General features: G+C 37.9%; 1 long non-coding RNA gene across 1 annotated transcript in view; it reads right to left on the bottom strand.

The window, feature by feature from the left end:
* Positions 1-5,695: 5,695 nt before the first annotated feature.
* The window catches only part of LOC125181298 (uncharacterized), a 67,852-nt gene continuing 58,426 nt past the window's right edge, over positions 5,696-15,121 (bottom strand). The window contains exons 3-4 of the long non-coding RNA XR_010826505.1: positions 7,765-7,805; positions 5,696-6,814 (exon numbers count right to left, since the gene is read on the bottom strand). This is a non-coding gene — a long non-coding RNA (uncharacterized lncRNA). The remainder of the gene's footprint in view (positions 6,815-7,764; positions 7,806-15,121) is intronic.

The raw sequence follows: 15,121 nt of genomic DNA, 5'->3' as shown, positions 1-15,121 counted from the left end.
ATTAAAGATAAAATTAAATAGAAGTGAAAAAGAAAAAAAAGAAAAAAAAGAAAAAAAAAAGAAAAAAAAAGTTTTGTTTTGTCTTTTGTTTTTCCTTAAATATACTTGAATAATATATACTTCATAATGTCTATTGGAAATGGAGATGTGTTTGTGATTTTTCCATTTATTCCATTGTTTCCATTAGGGCATTTGCAGTGATTTATCTGTGGAATGTATCCCATTATTGTTTTAAGTAGTAAGTACAGAATTTCCTACAATATCTACTAAATCTAATCCTTAGCATGAAGGAAAGTACCTAAGTAGGTACCATAGTACCTATTGGTACTGGGGAGACACTCTTTATCAGGGAGTGTAGGACAAGGGGTAACAGTTTTAAACTAAAAAACGATAAGTTTAGATTAGACATTAGGAAGAAATTCCTCACTGTAAAGGTGGTGAGGCACTGGAACAGCTTGCCCAGAGAAGTAGTGGATGCCCAATTCCTAGAAGTGTTCAGGACCAGGTTGGATGGGGTTTTGGGAAACATGGTTTTGCTGAAGGTGTCCCTGCCCACAGCAGGAGGGCTGGAACTTTAAGGTCTCTTCCAACCCAAACATTCTACTTTTCTATGATTCTATGATTTTTAGATCACATCTTGAAACTATATCAGTCTGAAGAAATTATATGATTATAATTTTTAAAGATCTTTCCATTTGGATGCTGATTTTTTATTAACATTTCAAGCAACAGGTTGGGCTTAGAACTAGTTTGAAAGTAATTTAATAGTTCTTTACCATTAAAGATGAGATTTAATGTATGGTTCAATGTGAAGAATAAATTTGTCTGTCTGGTCAAATAAACAAATTTCTTATATGTAAAATTTACATTTGAGCTATCATCAAGCCTTAGATGTGTTCTAATGGGAATAAAAGACTCCAATGATTTGCCTTAGTATAAAAATGTCTTATTTAACAACTTTTTTTTTCTTTTTTTTTTTGTGTCAAAGAATAATGGCACTGACATTTCGTAAAGCTAGCAATCATGACCCATTGTTTGACATTGCAATGCATGTGCTGAGTTTACATCGGCTTAATATCTACAGAGGTAACTTTGCTCGTATCCCAGAACACCAAAGAACAGGAAATGTTATGAGTGATTTTATCAAAGCCTTTCTGTATAATCTTATAGTGATCATGTCTGTAATTTCTGATCTACAGTACTTTCATTTCTGTTTTGTTGTTGTTGTTGTTTTTAAGTCCCGAGATGATGCTACAAAAAAGTGAACTATAGATCCAGATATCAGAGAGCCTTAAATTATCTGTAGCATAGATTCCTTCATCATCATTGCATTTCTCTTTTGAAACCCTCTTTGATTTCTTTATGGGCTAAAGAAGCATTGTATGTATAAATAAAAGGCTCTAGTATTTACTATAAATAAGTATTTTTGAATCAACTGAGAACAAATACAGCGCCCCATCAAATTGAACTTTACTGAAGGTAGGTTTCTACTGTCTCCTGCACCTAGTGAAGACGGTTTTTATATTCCTTTATTTTTTCCACACCACAACCAATAACTGTTTTCAAATGGATTTAAACCAAGTTGGATTGTTTTCTGCCAGCAACAGATAAACAGCATAAGCAGTGTCATCCCTTAGTTATACCATCTCTTTGCAATCTGTGTAATATACAATTTTAGATTAAAAGCAGACCTGTCATTCTAAGCAATTTAATTTCATTCCTCAACAACGATCCTTTCTGAGAGTTATGAGGCAAAAGGACATTTCTCCTACACTCTTCCAGTGTAAACTACCATTTCTTCATCCTTGCTTCCATTTTCCTCATGCTAAGAACATAACTGCACCATCCTTACAAGGTCTGAAGTTCTTCAGTTCACTTTGGCAATAACCATTTAGTTCTGCCTGCAATATTCCTTGTCCTACATTGTCTGCAGTATGGCACTGTTTTTTGCACAAGTCTAGACAACCTTCCTTCAGATCTTTGCTCTAGGGACAAAACTGAGGGCACAATATAGCAAATGATGAATAAACTCTAAACCAGGCTACTTCTGTCTATTAAATGAAAACATTACAGACAAGATATGTCTGTAGAGGCTTGGAGTGGGCACTTTCAGTGGGACTTCAAGAACGGTCTTGAAGTGGGCTTTCTGAATGGTCATGTATCTTAGCAATTCTAAGAAATCTGGGAAAGCTGAGGCAATAGAAGAATGAGTGCATTGTCTTGTTATGAGATTCTAGTTTCACAGAAAAACTAACAAAGTGATAGCTATAGAAAAACTACTAACAGAAAAGCTAAATATGTGGAAGCTAAAGAGGAGGTCAATACATTTTTCTGGGCCACCTATGAATGTCTCCAGTAACCCAGAAAACATAAACTGAGCAATAATATTTGACAGTCCAATCATGAACTAAAAATATCCTTAAATTTGAGCATTTAGAAGGTCTGTTTCATTAGAGGTTGTGATGATGTACAGTGCATATTCACTTAACAACTTACAAGACAGTTCTTGTATCATCATTATCTTGTTAAAGCCAGAATTTGTTTACCTCAATTTCCTGCCAATGAGTCCAATTACATTTTCTCTGCCTGACTAACCTTTCCTATTAACATAATTTAAGTGCTTGAAGGATGTGATCAAACCACTGGCAACTTTTTTTGTTTTGTTTTGTTTTGTTTTTTAAACAAATGAAGTAGATCATAATAACTGGTTTTAAACCTCAGGAAAAAATCCAGTCTAACAGTATTTTCTATGACTGTTCCTTGCCATCTTCAATTTTTCACAGTCAAAACTAGTGATCCCTTTTTGGTCATATACAAATGTAATGTAAAAAAAATGCCAATCTATTCTCCTTAATCACCACTGATAGGACCTGCAGGAACAGTGTCAAGCTGAGGCAAGGGAGGTTTAGGCTAGACATCAAGAAGAGGTTCTTCACTGAGAGGGTGGTCGCACACTGGAACAGGCTCCCCAGGGAAGTAGTCACTGCACCAGTTCCGTGTTATGGAACTTAATATGATCTGTTCCATGACCTTCTGCAGCACTGAAGTTAGACTGACAGGCCTGTAGTTCTCCAGATTCTCCTTCTGGCCTTTCTTGTAGATTAGAATTACATTTGTTAGCCTCCAATTAACAGGAATATCCCCAGATAACCAGGAATACTTATAAATGCTGGGAAGTGGCTTGGTGAGCACTTCCACCAACTCCCTCAGTACCCTTGGGTGGATCCCATCTGGCCCCATATTATGTGTGTCTAAGTTGTAATTAGCAGGTCACTAACCATTTCCTTGGAGATTATGGGGTCCTTTTTCATAGAATCATAGCATCATTAAGGTTGAAAAAGACCTTCAAGATCATCTGGTCCAACCATCACCCTACCACCGATGACACTCACTAAAACATGCCCCTAAGCACCACATCGAACCTTTCCTTAAACACCCCCAGGGATGGTAACTCCACCACCTCTCTGGGCAACCCGTTCCAATGCCTGACTACTCTTTCTGAGAAGAAATGCCTCCTAATTTCCAAGCTAAACCTCCCCCAGTGCAACCTGAGGCCATTCCCTCTAGTCCTATACCTATTTAGGTAACTAGCGAGAAGAGGTCAACCACCAGCTCCACACAACTTTGTTTCAGGTAGTTGTAGAGAACAATAAGGTCTCCCATCTGCTCCACGCCCCTGTCTTCTAGTGCAGGGGGCCTGGTACCCGGAGAACAACTGGTCTTACTACTAAAAACTGAGACAAAGAAGACATTAAGTACCTCAGCCTTTTCCTCATCTTTTGTCACTATGTTTCCCTTTACATCTAATAAAGGATGGAGATTCTCCTGATCTTCTTTTTGTTGTTAAAATACTTATAGAAGCCTTTTTCATTGTCTTTAATGGCAGTAAACAAATTGAACTCCAGCTGGCTTTGGCCCTTCTAATTTTCTCCCTGCATAACCCTCATGTCTGTAGTTCTCCTGAGCGTACCTGCCCTTTCTTCCAAAGGTCATAAAGATTCTTTTTTCTTCCTGAGTTGTAGCCACTGCTCTCTGTTCAGCCAGACTGATTTTCTTGAAGATTGTCCAACCTTCCTGGACTCCTTTGCCCTTCAGGAGTGCCTCCCAAGGGACTCTGTCAACAGGTCTCCTAAACAGGCCAAAGTCTGCCCTCTGCAAATTCAAGCTGGCAGTTCTGTTAACCCCCTTCCTTACTTTTCCAAGAACTAAAAACTCTATTAATTCATTATCACTATGTCCAAGACAGCCTCCAACTTTCACATCACTCACAAGTCCTGTGTTCAAAAGCAAAAGGTCCAGTGGGGTTCTTTTCTTGTTGGCTCACTCACCATCTATGTCAGGAGGTTATCTTCCACACAGTCCAGAAGCCTCCTAGACTGCTTCCTCTCTGCTGTACTTCATTTCCAGCAGACATCTGGTAAGTTGAACTCCCCATTGAAAAGAAGGGATAGTGATTGTGAGACTTTTCCCAGCTGCTTACAGAGTATTTCATCTTACTTCCAGCAAGAATGGAGCGAAAAAGTTGTTTGTTTCCTACAGAGGAAATGAGTGAGTTCATTTCTTTTCTAGGAACTTAGGAACTGGAGAGAATGCAATCTAAGATAAATTGGGCCTAATAAATACGTAAATAAATGAGACAAAATATAGAGTTGATGCAAGATCCCAGAATGAATTGCTTGCCTCATAATAAATAGATATTTTGCTAATGACTCCCATGAATAAAGGAGTCCAGTCCTCATCAGTAAGATTTTGCTGTGAGACAGTTTACTTCTCTAGTAATACATAGGGTTTATTTTTTCATTTGTTTGTTTGTTTGTTTTACATTTGTAAAATGTTTGTTTTACATTTTTTACATTTCCATGTATTCTTTGTTATTCATATTCTACAACAGTTTACATTGTGAACTTGAGAATGCCTGGAAAGAAGCTATATGTATTTCTTACTTGAACTGTGAGTCCTACTTACTGGACACATTTTTGTATTTAGTTGGTTTGATTGCCTTTTGTTTTGTTTTCAGGAACATTTCTAGATGTAGTATATCCGTGTGTGGTAGAGATGTTATTTCCTTCTGATACCTTTACTTTGCAAAATGACTATAATAATGCAACCAGTTATACATGTCTACAAAGCAGTACAGATTGTTATAATAGTGCAAAAATACCAATGGACCATTGAGTTACACCACTGCAACTCAATGGAGAGAGTTGATCTTTGATGACTGAATTTCCAGATTGATTTGAAACTATTGAACGATAAAAAGAAAGAATAAAAAATATAATACTAAGTTGTATGGCCAAAATTAATAACAGTTTCATAAAAACATTAGTAATACTTATACCCAACCAGCTATCTGTAGCTGCTACTCAGTACTATTAAAATAATAATAATAATAATAATAATAATAATATACGAAAATGTTCTGGAAATAAGGTTCACACTAGAGAGGTTATTTACTGAGATTGTTACAAAACACACAGAGAGAAATAAGTTACCTTACCTAAAATAAAAAGGTATGTAGACAGAACTCCTTAAAAAAAAAAAAATGTTATTCTAACATTGGTCATTTTCATGAAAGCAAAAAATAGTAGGAAACAACAAAATACATTTTTTTTTCATTTAATGCTTATTTGCATGGTCCAAAATATATTTAGAAAAAAAATATATTTAGAGATTGAAATTATTGGGAAAAATTGAATTGAACGTTAAAACAGATGATTTAGAAGTTTTATTGACAGTGAGAAAAGTAATGTCAAAATGAAACACCAGTACAAATGAAAACAGAAGCAATTATAACATACATATGATTTCGGATCTTATTCCAGTGCAACATTTCAATTCAGTTAAGTTAGGTAGCCTTAGACAGCATTTGTTCCAAACTTAAAACTCCCTACGGCTACTCTGAAAAGCTTATGAAGAAATAGATTCATAAGTAAATGATAGCTTTAAAAAAAAAAATCAGAATTGTGTAAAAGTGTATAATTGCTTTATATTAATTTAAAGCTACATTTGTCACAGTAATGTCATCACAAATTTAACTAAACTTTTTAAATTCAAGATAATGTAATCTTGTTAAATTCAAGATAAATGCATGCAATTATTTTCTTGCTTTGAAATAGTTCCTTAGTTACAAAATCCGAGTATGACCAATTTGGAAAGTTTTGCTTTAAGCAATATTAATTCTTATTGGCTTATAAGTAATTTCCTTAAGACAGTCATCCAAAACTAATTTAGAAGAAATGAAAACTCAGCTTGGCCACTGAAAAGACTATAAATATGTCAGGATATTTGGAATCTCGACAGAGCCAGGTTCCAAAATTTAGCAAATATTTATGTACATTTTCAGATCTAGTTGTGTTGTGATTTAACCCGGCTGGCAGCTAAACACCACACAGCCGTTCGCTCACCCTCCCCCCTCCCCCCTCACTCTCTGGGGTGGGAGAGAGAAATGGGAAAGTGAAGCCTGTGAGTTGAGATAAAGACAGTTTATTAAGACAGGAAAATAACAATAACAATAACAATAACAATAACAATAACAATAATAATAATGTGTATGAAACAAGCGATGCACAATGCAATTGCTCACCACCCGCTGACCGATGCCCAGCCTACCCCCGACCAGCCGGCCCCCCCACCCCGGCCAGCCACCCCTATATATTGTTTAGCATGACGTCAGATGGTATGGAATACCCCTTTGGCCAGTTTGGGTCAGCTGCCCTGGGTCCGTCTCCTCCCAGCTCCTGCTGCACCCCCAGCCTGCTCGCTGGCAGGACAGAGTGAGAAGCTGAAAAGTCCTTGGCTTGGTGTAAGCACTGCTCTGCAACAATTAAAACATCAGCATGTTATCAGTGCTCTTCTCATCCTAATCCAAAACATAGCACCCTACCAGCTACTATGAGGGAAAATTAACTCTGTCCTAACTGGAACCAGGACAAGTTGTTAGGCAACAACTTAACCATTGTATTCGATAAATCCCGCTAAGGTAAATGAGATTAAAATGCACAGTTAATATCTGTGTTGTATATAATAGCTTTTAATCCTAGTACTAAAGATAGTGGTTTTTTTTTTTTTTTTTTTTTTTTTTAAGGAAGGCTTTAACTTATAGAATGTAATGCTATTAACTGAGCAAAAATATTTTGCCTGAATAACCTTTTGTGATGATATCTTCTCTAGTTTAGGACTTGTGGTTCATTATAATAATTCTGAAGTTGTGTGATGCCCTTGATTTTCTACAGAATAGAACTGGTTCAGAGCAATCAGAGTTGTTCCTAGAGTATGAGCAGATCAAAATGAATAGTCCTTCAGACAAAAGCTTTGAGGGAAAAGAAGATATTTGTGGGGGAATAAAACTAGCAGAACCAAGAGTATTTCCAGGGCAACTGTCTCATGACAGATACAGGGCATTGAAGAGCCTCACATTTTTCACGTCACAGCCTTGCAAAGTTTTACTTTTCTCTTTTTATTTTTTTTTTTTTTTTTTCTCTGAATATTTTCAGCTGCAGTGCTGCATTTTAGCCACAGATCTACTAGGACTGTGAGCACTGAGCACAGGAAAAGGAAGCTGCATAGATTTCTGTATCTTTGTTGTGGTGTTAAATCTTTGGAAAATAAATTGTTTCAGTTAGAATGAGGAGGCTGGAGGAGGGAAAAAAAAAAAAAAAAACAAGGAAAAGAAACTGAATAATATATATATTTTTAAATTGATAATTATTTGGGAATAACAAAGAAGAAACAGACTTAAAGTAAGAAATAGAAAGATAAACTCACACAGATCTTATCATGTGTTCCTGTCTCTGCTGCATTTCCCACTGGAAAAAAACAATATGTCAATTTGTTTTTGGGAGCCAGAATGAACACAAAACATTTAGATACTTTTTTTTTTTTTTAAAGCCACACATTGCTTCTCTTAATAAATCTCAGCTGAAAGCTATTGTCTGTTCATGAGAGATTTTGCAGAGAGCAATAGAACATGCAGAAATAATAAAACTGATTCTGAGATTTAAAAAAAAAAATGTTGGTATGGAACACAATGGAAGACTTTTCAGCAGGAGTGACAGTTTGGCCTGTGAAAGCCAATGTGATGCCCTTCCAAACTCCACAGGGACTAATTGAAGAATTATTAGAAAGGAAAGCATTTTAGAAAAGAAGTAGCCAGGAAGGACACCAAAAACGAGGCACAAACACACACAGAAACAAATATAGGACCCAAAAGTCAGGAAGGAAGTGAAACAGAAAAAAAAAAAAATGTCAAGGAAGGAGGAGATAAGCATGGATGAACAAGAATTAGAAGAAAAATCAGTGCAAATTGAGAAAAAAAAATGAAATAATGATAAAGTTAAAAATAAGAATCTCCCTCCCTCTCTCTATCCCCCTCTCCCTCACTCCCCCCCGCCCATCTACCCTCTTTTCCCTCTTTCTCTTTCTCTCTCTGTCTCCAGCTGTTCATTCAATTTTCCAGGAACGTATGTAAGAAATTTAGTCAACAGGGTTTACAAGAAACTGATTCTTCTCATCTTATGACAGATCTTTAAAATAGACTTATTTATCCCATTGATTTATATAATGACAACAACAACAACAACAACAACAATAATAATAATAATAATAATAATAATAATAAATCTAGGATAAATAAACATAAATTATAGGATAAATAGATATACAACTTCTCAACATGTAGATAGGACAGAAAAAAATATTGCACATAAGAAACTGCTATAGAAATTGAATATACTGATCAACAAAAAGTATATATTTTTTTTCACTTTATGATTAAGTTTAAGAAAATTCAGGTGGAACATTTGAAAGAGCAAACTTCAAGACCATCTGGAAAGAAATAAAAATATTTAATGATTAAATAATCAGAATTATTTTGAGATACAGAGGTACACCCCAAGACTGATTGATCCAAAAGAATATGTAAAAACAAAACAAAACAAAAACAAATAAATAAACAAACAAAACCACCCAGAAACTGGAAAAAAAAATCAAGCAAAAGAAATTCACTTGAAAAATTAAAAAATAAAAAATTAAGAAAAAAATTAAAGAAAAGAAATAAATTCACTTTAAATTTTCAGCATAATCCTCGAAGTAAAAGATACCACATCTAAGTCTGAAAAACAAACAAACAAACAAAAAATGAATAAATTCTCTCTTTGCTAGGTGGTTTGTGACAGTTGAATGCTTCTAGCACTTTTTGAAATTTTAGTTTATGCCATAATTAATAAATTAAACATTGTCATGGAACATTCTTGGCACTGGCACTTGATTGTCTATACCTTTAAAATGCAGCTCCTTGTAGGCTTTTACTTCATTAAAACTACTCTCCCCAAAAATCCATTGCACTGTTTGGGAGACAGGCCATGAGTTTCAACAGGCAGTTTTTCATGAACCCATACTTTTCTGGGGGCTGAAATCTTAATGGCATGGCTGTGAGCCAGTTTGTGACAATAAGCTGCAGTACCAGTGAATATTTATTAAAAGACCAACTTTAGAGAATTCCTATGTAAGGTTACTTGAAAAGGGAGTGTCTTCTCCCTTAAGGGTAACTGGTCAAGAATGTTTTCTAATGCAGTAAGGAAAAATAAGAAAGGGAAGAAGCCACAGTTCAGAACCTATGGGACACAGACCTGACTGACAAATAAGGGAAGCGGTGATAGAAACCAAGTCTGGTCAGTCGCATTCATTGATGAGGGTATATGAAAATGTGAGAATGTTTATGCTAGTGAGGTTATCTCATTGGGGACATTGGCAACTGGGAAACTAAGAGAAAAAGAGGGAAGCCAGAAACCAAAATACACCAAGACATAGACCTGAGAAAGCAAATATGGAGAAGCATGAACATTTAGAACATTTAGGAACAAACCTGTCAGTCACTACTTAATGGGTTATCAAGAAACTACAGGCACTACATCCAGGAAGATCAACCAGGACTTTGCAGCTGATAAGATTGTGAACCAGAGGGGGGCAGACTGGGAAGGATGTGGGACTCAATAGAGCTCTGTAAAGCCATGAAAGGGTGTGCCAGGAGAAGGGAGAGCAGAAGGAAAAAAAGTGGGGAATAGGTAGAAGAAGGTACAAATTGGCTGGTTGCATGTAAAATGGGGCTGGTCAGTATGCTTGTCTGGCTGAACCCTGTGCTTGACCACCACAGCCTGTCTTGTCCTTTTTTTTGTATATAAAAATTTCCTCATTTAATCTTCTGTGTATTCACTAGCAAACTCTAAAAGGGACTAGCCAGCGAACAGTGGGGTCGTTGGGGCCAGGGTTTCAATCCTGGTATATCCAGGGGGACTTGAGAATATGCTGTGCCTGAGGGACAAGTGTGTGAGTGCTGTGTGTGTGTCCGCAACAGCAAACTTCTCTGTCTTCCATCTGGAGAGGAGGAAGATAATGTGCCTGTTTGTGTCTTTCGTGTCTTTTTTTTTTTTTTTTTTTTGAGCCCTGTGTGTATGTGCTGTTGAAGCGTAAAAGCTGTTGAAGTGCTACTGCGTGAGAGGTCATGTCACTGTCTTGTCTGTCTGTGTGTCTCTGGGATATAGGTTCAGCATTGCCACCCAGTGAACCCATAAAGAGGAAAGAGGCAGCCATTCCCATAGCCTGGGAAGAGATTCTGGGTCCCCAGGGACTTGTCTGGGCCCAAGCTGCCAAGCAGGAGCAGTCCTGGGCTAGAAAAGCTGGAGGAAGTGGACACACTCTTCACCTCAGTTAACATCATATAGAATAAATAAATGAGAAGATCAATTCAAGTACCTACTGTTTTCTATCAAGTCCAGCAACCCCCTCAGATAGGTATGTCTTACATAGAAATTAAAAATGTAGATTAGCTTTTGGGGGTTATATCATCTGATATCCCTCTATACATATATTACTATGTAAGACAAGAACTTTGTTTTGTAGCACCTATGAAAGGTAGTTAAAATATAACGAATAAGGAAACTGAGAAAGATAGCTGGAGAGAATTGAAATAAATAAATAAATAAATAACACATTAACTTCTGGAGAAGTCTCATGATTTATTATTATAATTATCATACATTTTGAATAGGACTTTTCAGTAAAATCATAAATAACATGGGTAAGTAGTTAATAAAGCAAAATATAAAGATACAGCAGATTATATATATATAATATATATATATATTCCAGGAGGATGTGTTGTAGGATTAAAGGCTTCTCTACAAAAAAAAAACTTCGAAGGCAGTACAAATTATTAACACATACAACAAAGATATGCCTGCATGAGGGAGGTGGGGACTGTATTGATGAACCAGGAGGGAATCTGTGCCTGAAGATGACTATTAAAGAAGAGTGATTTGAGAGAGCATTCAATAACTCATGAAAATGCTCAGGCTATTAATAGAACAGCAGTAAAGCTAATGGGATATTTTCAGGGTCTCAGCATCCTGTGAAGGAGATGTGAAGGGCAAGATCTCTAAATATTTTTTAACTGAGGAATGGGAATTTTTGTCCTAACTGCTTGTTGATCTTAGACATGGGTACTGATATACTGATAAGGATGATAAGGATGAATTTTTTTTGTTTGTTTGTTTTAATTTTTGTTGTTATTGTTGTTGTTTTCCCTCCTTTAGCACAACATGTGAGATTTTTTTCTATAACTACAATTGTTTTTGAATGAATTTCCTTCTGGTCATTCTATACTGGAAAAGCTGAAATAGAGTTTTTGCTGAAATTGGTAGACTATGAGAGAATAGCACATCTACTGCCAGGCTTGAAAATGGGTTGAGGGTACAGAAAATGCTCTAGAGTGATGGAGTAAAAGAGGATTTGATTGGTTGCAGAGAAGCTACATAAGAAACTTCATGTATATTCATTATGAATATGATAGTCAGGAAACAGAAGGTATATTTACAGAATCACAAAATCACATAATGGTGAAGGTTGGAAGGGACCTCTACAGTTCATCTGGCTCAAGGCCACCTAGAGCAGATTGCCCAGGACTTGATGAGTTTAAAAGTTGGAAGATTCTTCTTGTAGTCAGATAAAGCCTTGAATTTTAAGGCATCTACATTTACATCTAGAAGACTTCTCGACTTGCATTATTTTTTTTAAAGCAACTAAGCTTAATGAAGCCAGTTCAACTGGATGATGAAAGCCTCTGTAAGAAATAAGAAATAAGACTACAAGTTTTGAAGTGTAAAAGGGAATTAAACAAAATTGTCCCACTTCATACTCACACCAGGCTCTTGATATCAAATCAAGATAGCTGCAGGATGGTTGTTACTGGAGGTAAGGTTACTTCTTTGGACTTCGGGGTATGGGATTGAGAGTGCATCATTTATTCTAGGGCTCTGTTGTCTACTTCTCTACCTCAGGCCAATGACTAGAAAAGAAGAAAAAGGGCAAAAATCCATAGCAAAATCTGATAGGAATTGTTCCGATAGAAAACCATAGTGTTTGTGATCCCTACCTCTTCTAGAGTCTCATTCAAAGTTTTAATTCGTCTGTGGACTACAAACTTCAGATAACAGAGATTGAATAGCCTGCCTCTTAAATGCCCACAGCCTTTTGTACCTGGTATGATAGCAGTTAATATCTATGGCACACACATAGTTCATGTAGATAAAATTCTTGTAACAGTAACAATCATTCATTATATTTACCTTTTTTTTTTTCCAATATTTACTATTGCCAAACAAATTGCAAAGGAAGTGACAGATATTATACATGCCCTTACAAAACGATAGCATAAAGTTATGTCTTCTTATTCTCAGTTAAGAATAGGATCTTTTTCTTTTTTTCACCATTAGTCATATGGAACATTTTCAATAATAAAATTTTGAATTTCAGGGAATCTGTCAGAGATGCAACAGTCAGAATATTGTCTCCAGGCATCTCATATAAAATTGCTACATGAAGTTTTGGAATTTTCAGACTGTCATTTCCCTTTAACAGAAAAACTAATAAGATTATAATACTTAACTGTCTATTCATCAAAAGACACAGAACCACAGAATGGCCAAGGTTGGAAGGGACCTCTGAAGATCATCTCGTTCAATCCCCCTGCCAAGCAGGATCACCTACTGCACGTTGCACAAGATGGCATCCAGGCAGGTTTTGAATATCTCCAGAGGAGACTCCACAACTTCTTGGGTCAACCTGTGCCAGTGCTCTGTCACCCTCACAGTAAAGAAGTGTCCCCTCATATTCAGCTGGAACCTCCTGTGCTTCAGTTTGTTCCCATTGCCTCTCATCCTCTTGCTGGGCACAACTGAAAAGAGACCATCTAAGGTCTCCCCTCAGTCTTCTCTTTTCCAGGCTAAACAGGCCCAGTTCTCTCAGCTTGTCCTCATATGACAGATGCTCCAGTCCTCTAATCATCTTCACAGCCCTCCTCCATAGTCAGCCTGCTCTCCACTAGGATTCCCAGGTCTCTCTGCAGAGCTGCTCTCCAGCAGGTCAGCCCCCAGCCTGTACTGGTGCTTGAGGTTATTCCTCTCTACGTGCAGGACCCTCCACTTACCCTTGTTGAACTTCATGAGGTTCTTCTTGGCCCAACCCTCCAGCCTGTCGAGGTCCCTCTGAATGGTGGCACAGCACTCTGGGGTATCAGCCACTCCTCCCAGCTTTGTGTTGTCAGCAAACTTGCTGAGGGTGTACTGTTCCTTTGTCCAGGTCATTGATGAGTAAGCTGAACAACACTGGACCCAGTACTGACCCCCTGGGGACACCGCTAGCTACAGGCCTCCAATTAGACTACACCACTAAGCACAACCCTCTGAGCTCTGCCATCCAGCCAATTATCAATCCAACTCAATGTCCACTCATCTAGGCCGCACTTCCTGAGCTTGTCTATGAGGATGTTATGGGAGACAGTGTCAAAAGCTTTGCTGAAGTCAAGGTAGACCACATCCACTGCTTTCCCCCCATCTATCCAGCTGGTCACCTCATCATAGAAGGATATCTGATTGATTAAACATGATTTACATTTGGTGAATCCATGCTGACTATTCCTGATCAATTTCTTATTCTCCACATGCTTGCAGATAACCTCCAGGATGAGCTGTTCCATCACCTTTCCAGGGATGGAGGTGAGGTTGACTGGTCTGTAGTTGCCTGGGTCCTCCTTCTTGCCCTTTTTGAAGACTGGCATGACATCAACTTTCTTCCAGTCCTCAGGCACCTCCACTGTTACACAGAATCACGGAATGGTTGAGGTTGGAAGGGACCTCCAGAGATCATCTAGTCCAATACCCCTACTAAAGCAGGGTCACCTTGAGCATGTTACACAGGATGGCATCTAGGTGGGTTTTGAATATCTCCAAAGAAGGTGACTCCACAATCTCTCTGGGCAGCCTGTTCCAGTAGTCTGTCACCAAAACTGTAAAGAAGTTCTTCCTCTTATGGCGATGAAACCTCCTCAGGTACAATTGATACCCATTACCCCTTGTCCTATCACTCTCCATCACTGAGAAGTTTGGCCCCATCCACTTTACATTGTACCCTCAGGTACTTATAGAGGTTAAGATACCCTCTCAATCTCCTCTTCTCTAGGCTAAACAGGCCCAGCTCGCTTATTCTTTCCTCATAGGACAGATGCTCCAATCCCTTAATCATCTTTGTGGCTTTACAGGGGACACTTTCTAGAAGTTTTACATCCCTCTTGGACTGGGGATCCCAGAACTGCACACAATATTCCATGTATGGCCTCACCAGAGCTGAGTAGAGGGGGAGGATCACCTCTCCTGACGTGCTGTCCACAATCCTCTTGAGGCACACTAGGATCCCCTTGGCACCTCTCTTCTCAGGCACCTCTCCTGCTCTCCGCAACTTTTCAAAGATGATGGACAACAGCCTAGCAATAGCATTGGCCAGATCCCTCAGCACCCATGGGTGCATTCCATTGGGGCCCATGGATTTGTGGATGTCAGGTTTGCTTAGATGATCTCTGACCAGATCCTCTTTGACCAAGGCAAAGTCCTCCTTTCTCCAGACTTCCTCTCTTGTCTCTGGGGTCTGAGAGTCCCAAGGGCTGACCTTAGCAGTAAAGACTGAATTAAAAAAGGCATTCAGCAACTCTGACTTCTCTGTATCGTTTGTCACTAAGGCATCCGCCCCATTCAGCGGCAGGCCAACGTTTTCCCCAGTCTTCCTTTTTCTACTG

Source organism: Anser cygnoides, chromosome 1 (assembly GCF_040182565.1).
Source record: "Anser cygnoides isolate HZ-2024a breed goose chromosome 1, Taihu_goose_T2T_genome, whole genome shotgun sequence".
In the NCBI taxonomy this organism is placed as follows: Eukaryota; Metazoa; Chordata; class Aves; order Anseriformes; family Anatidae; genus Anser; species Anser cygnoides.
Note: the sequence above shows the minus strand (reverse complement) of the source record. Positions and strands in the feature narration are given on the sequence as shown.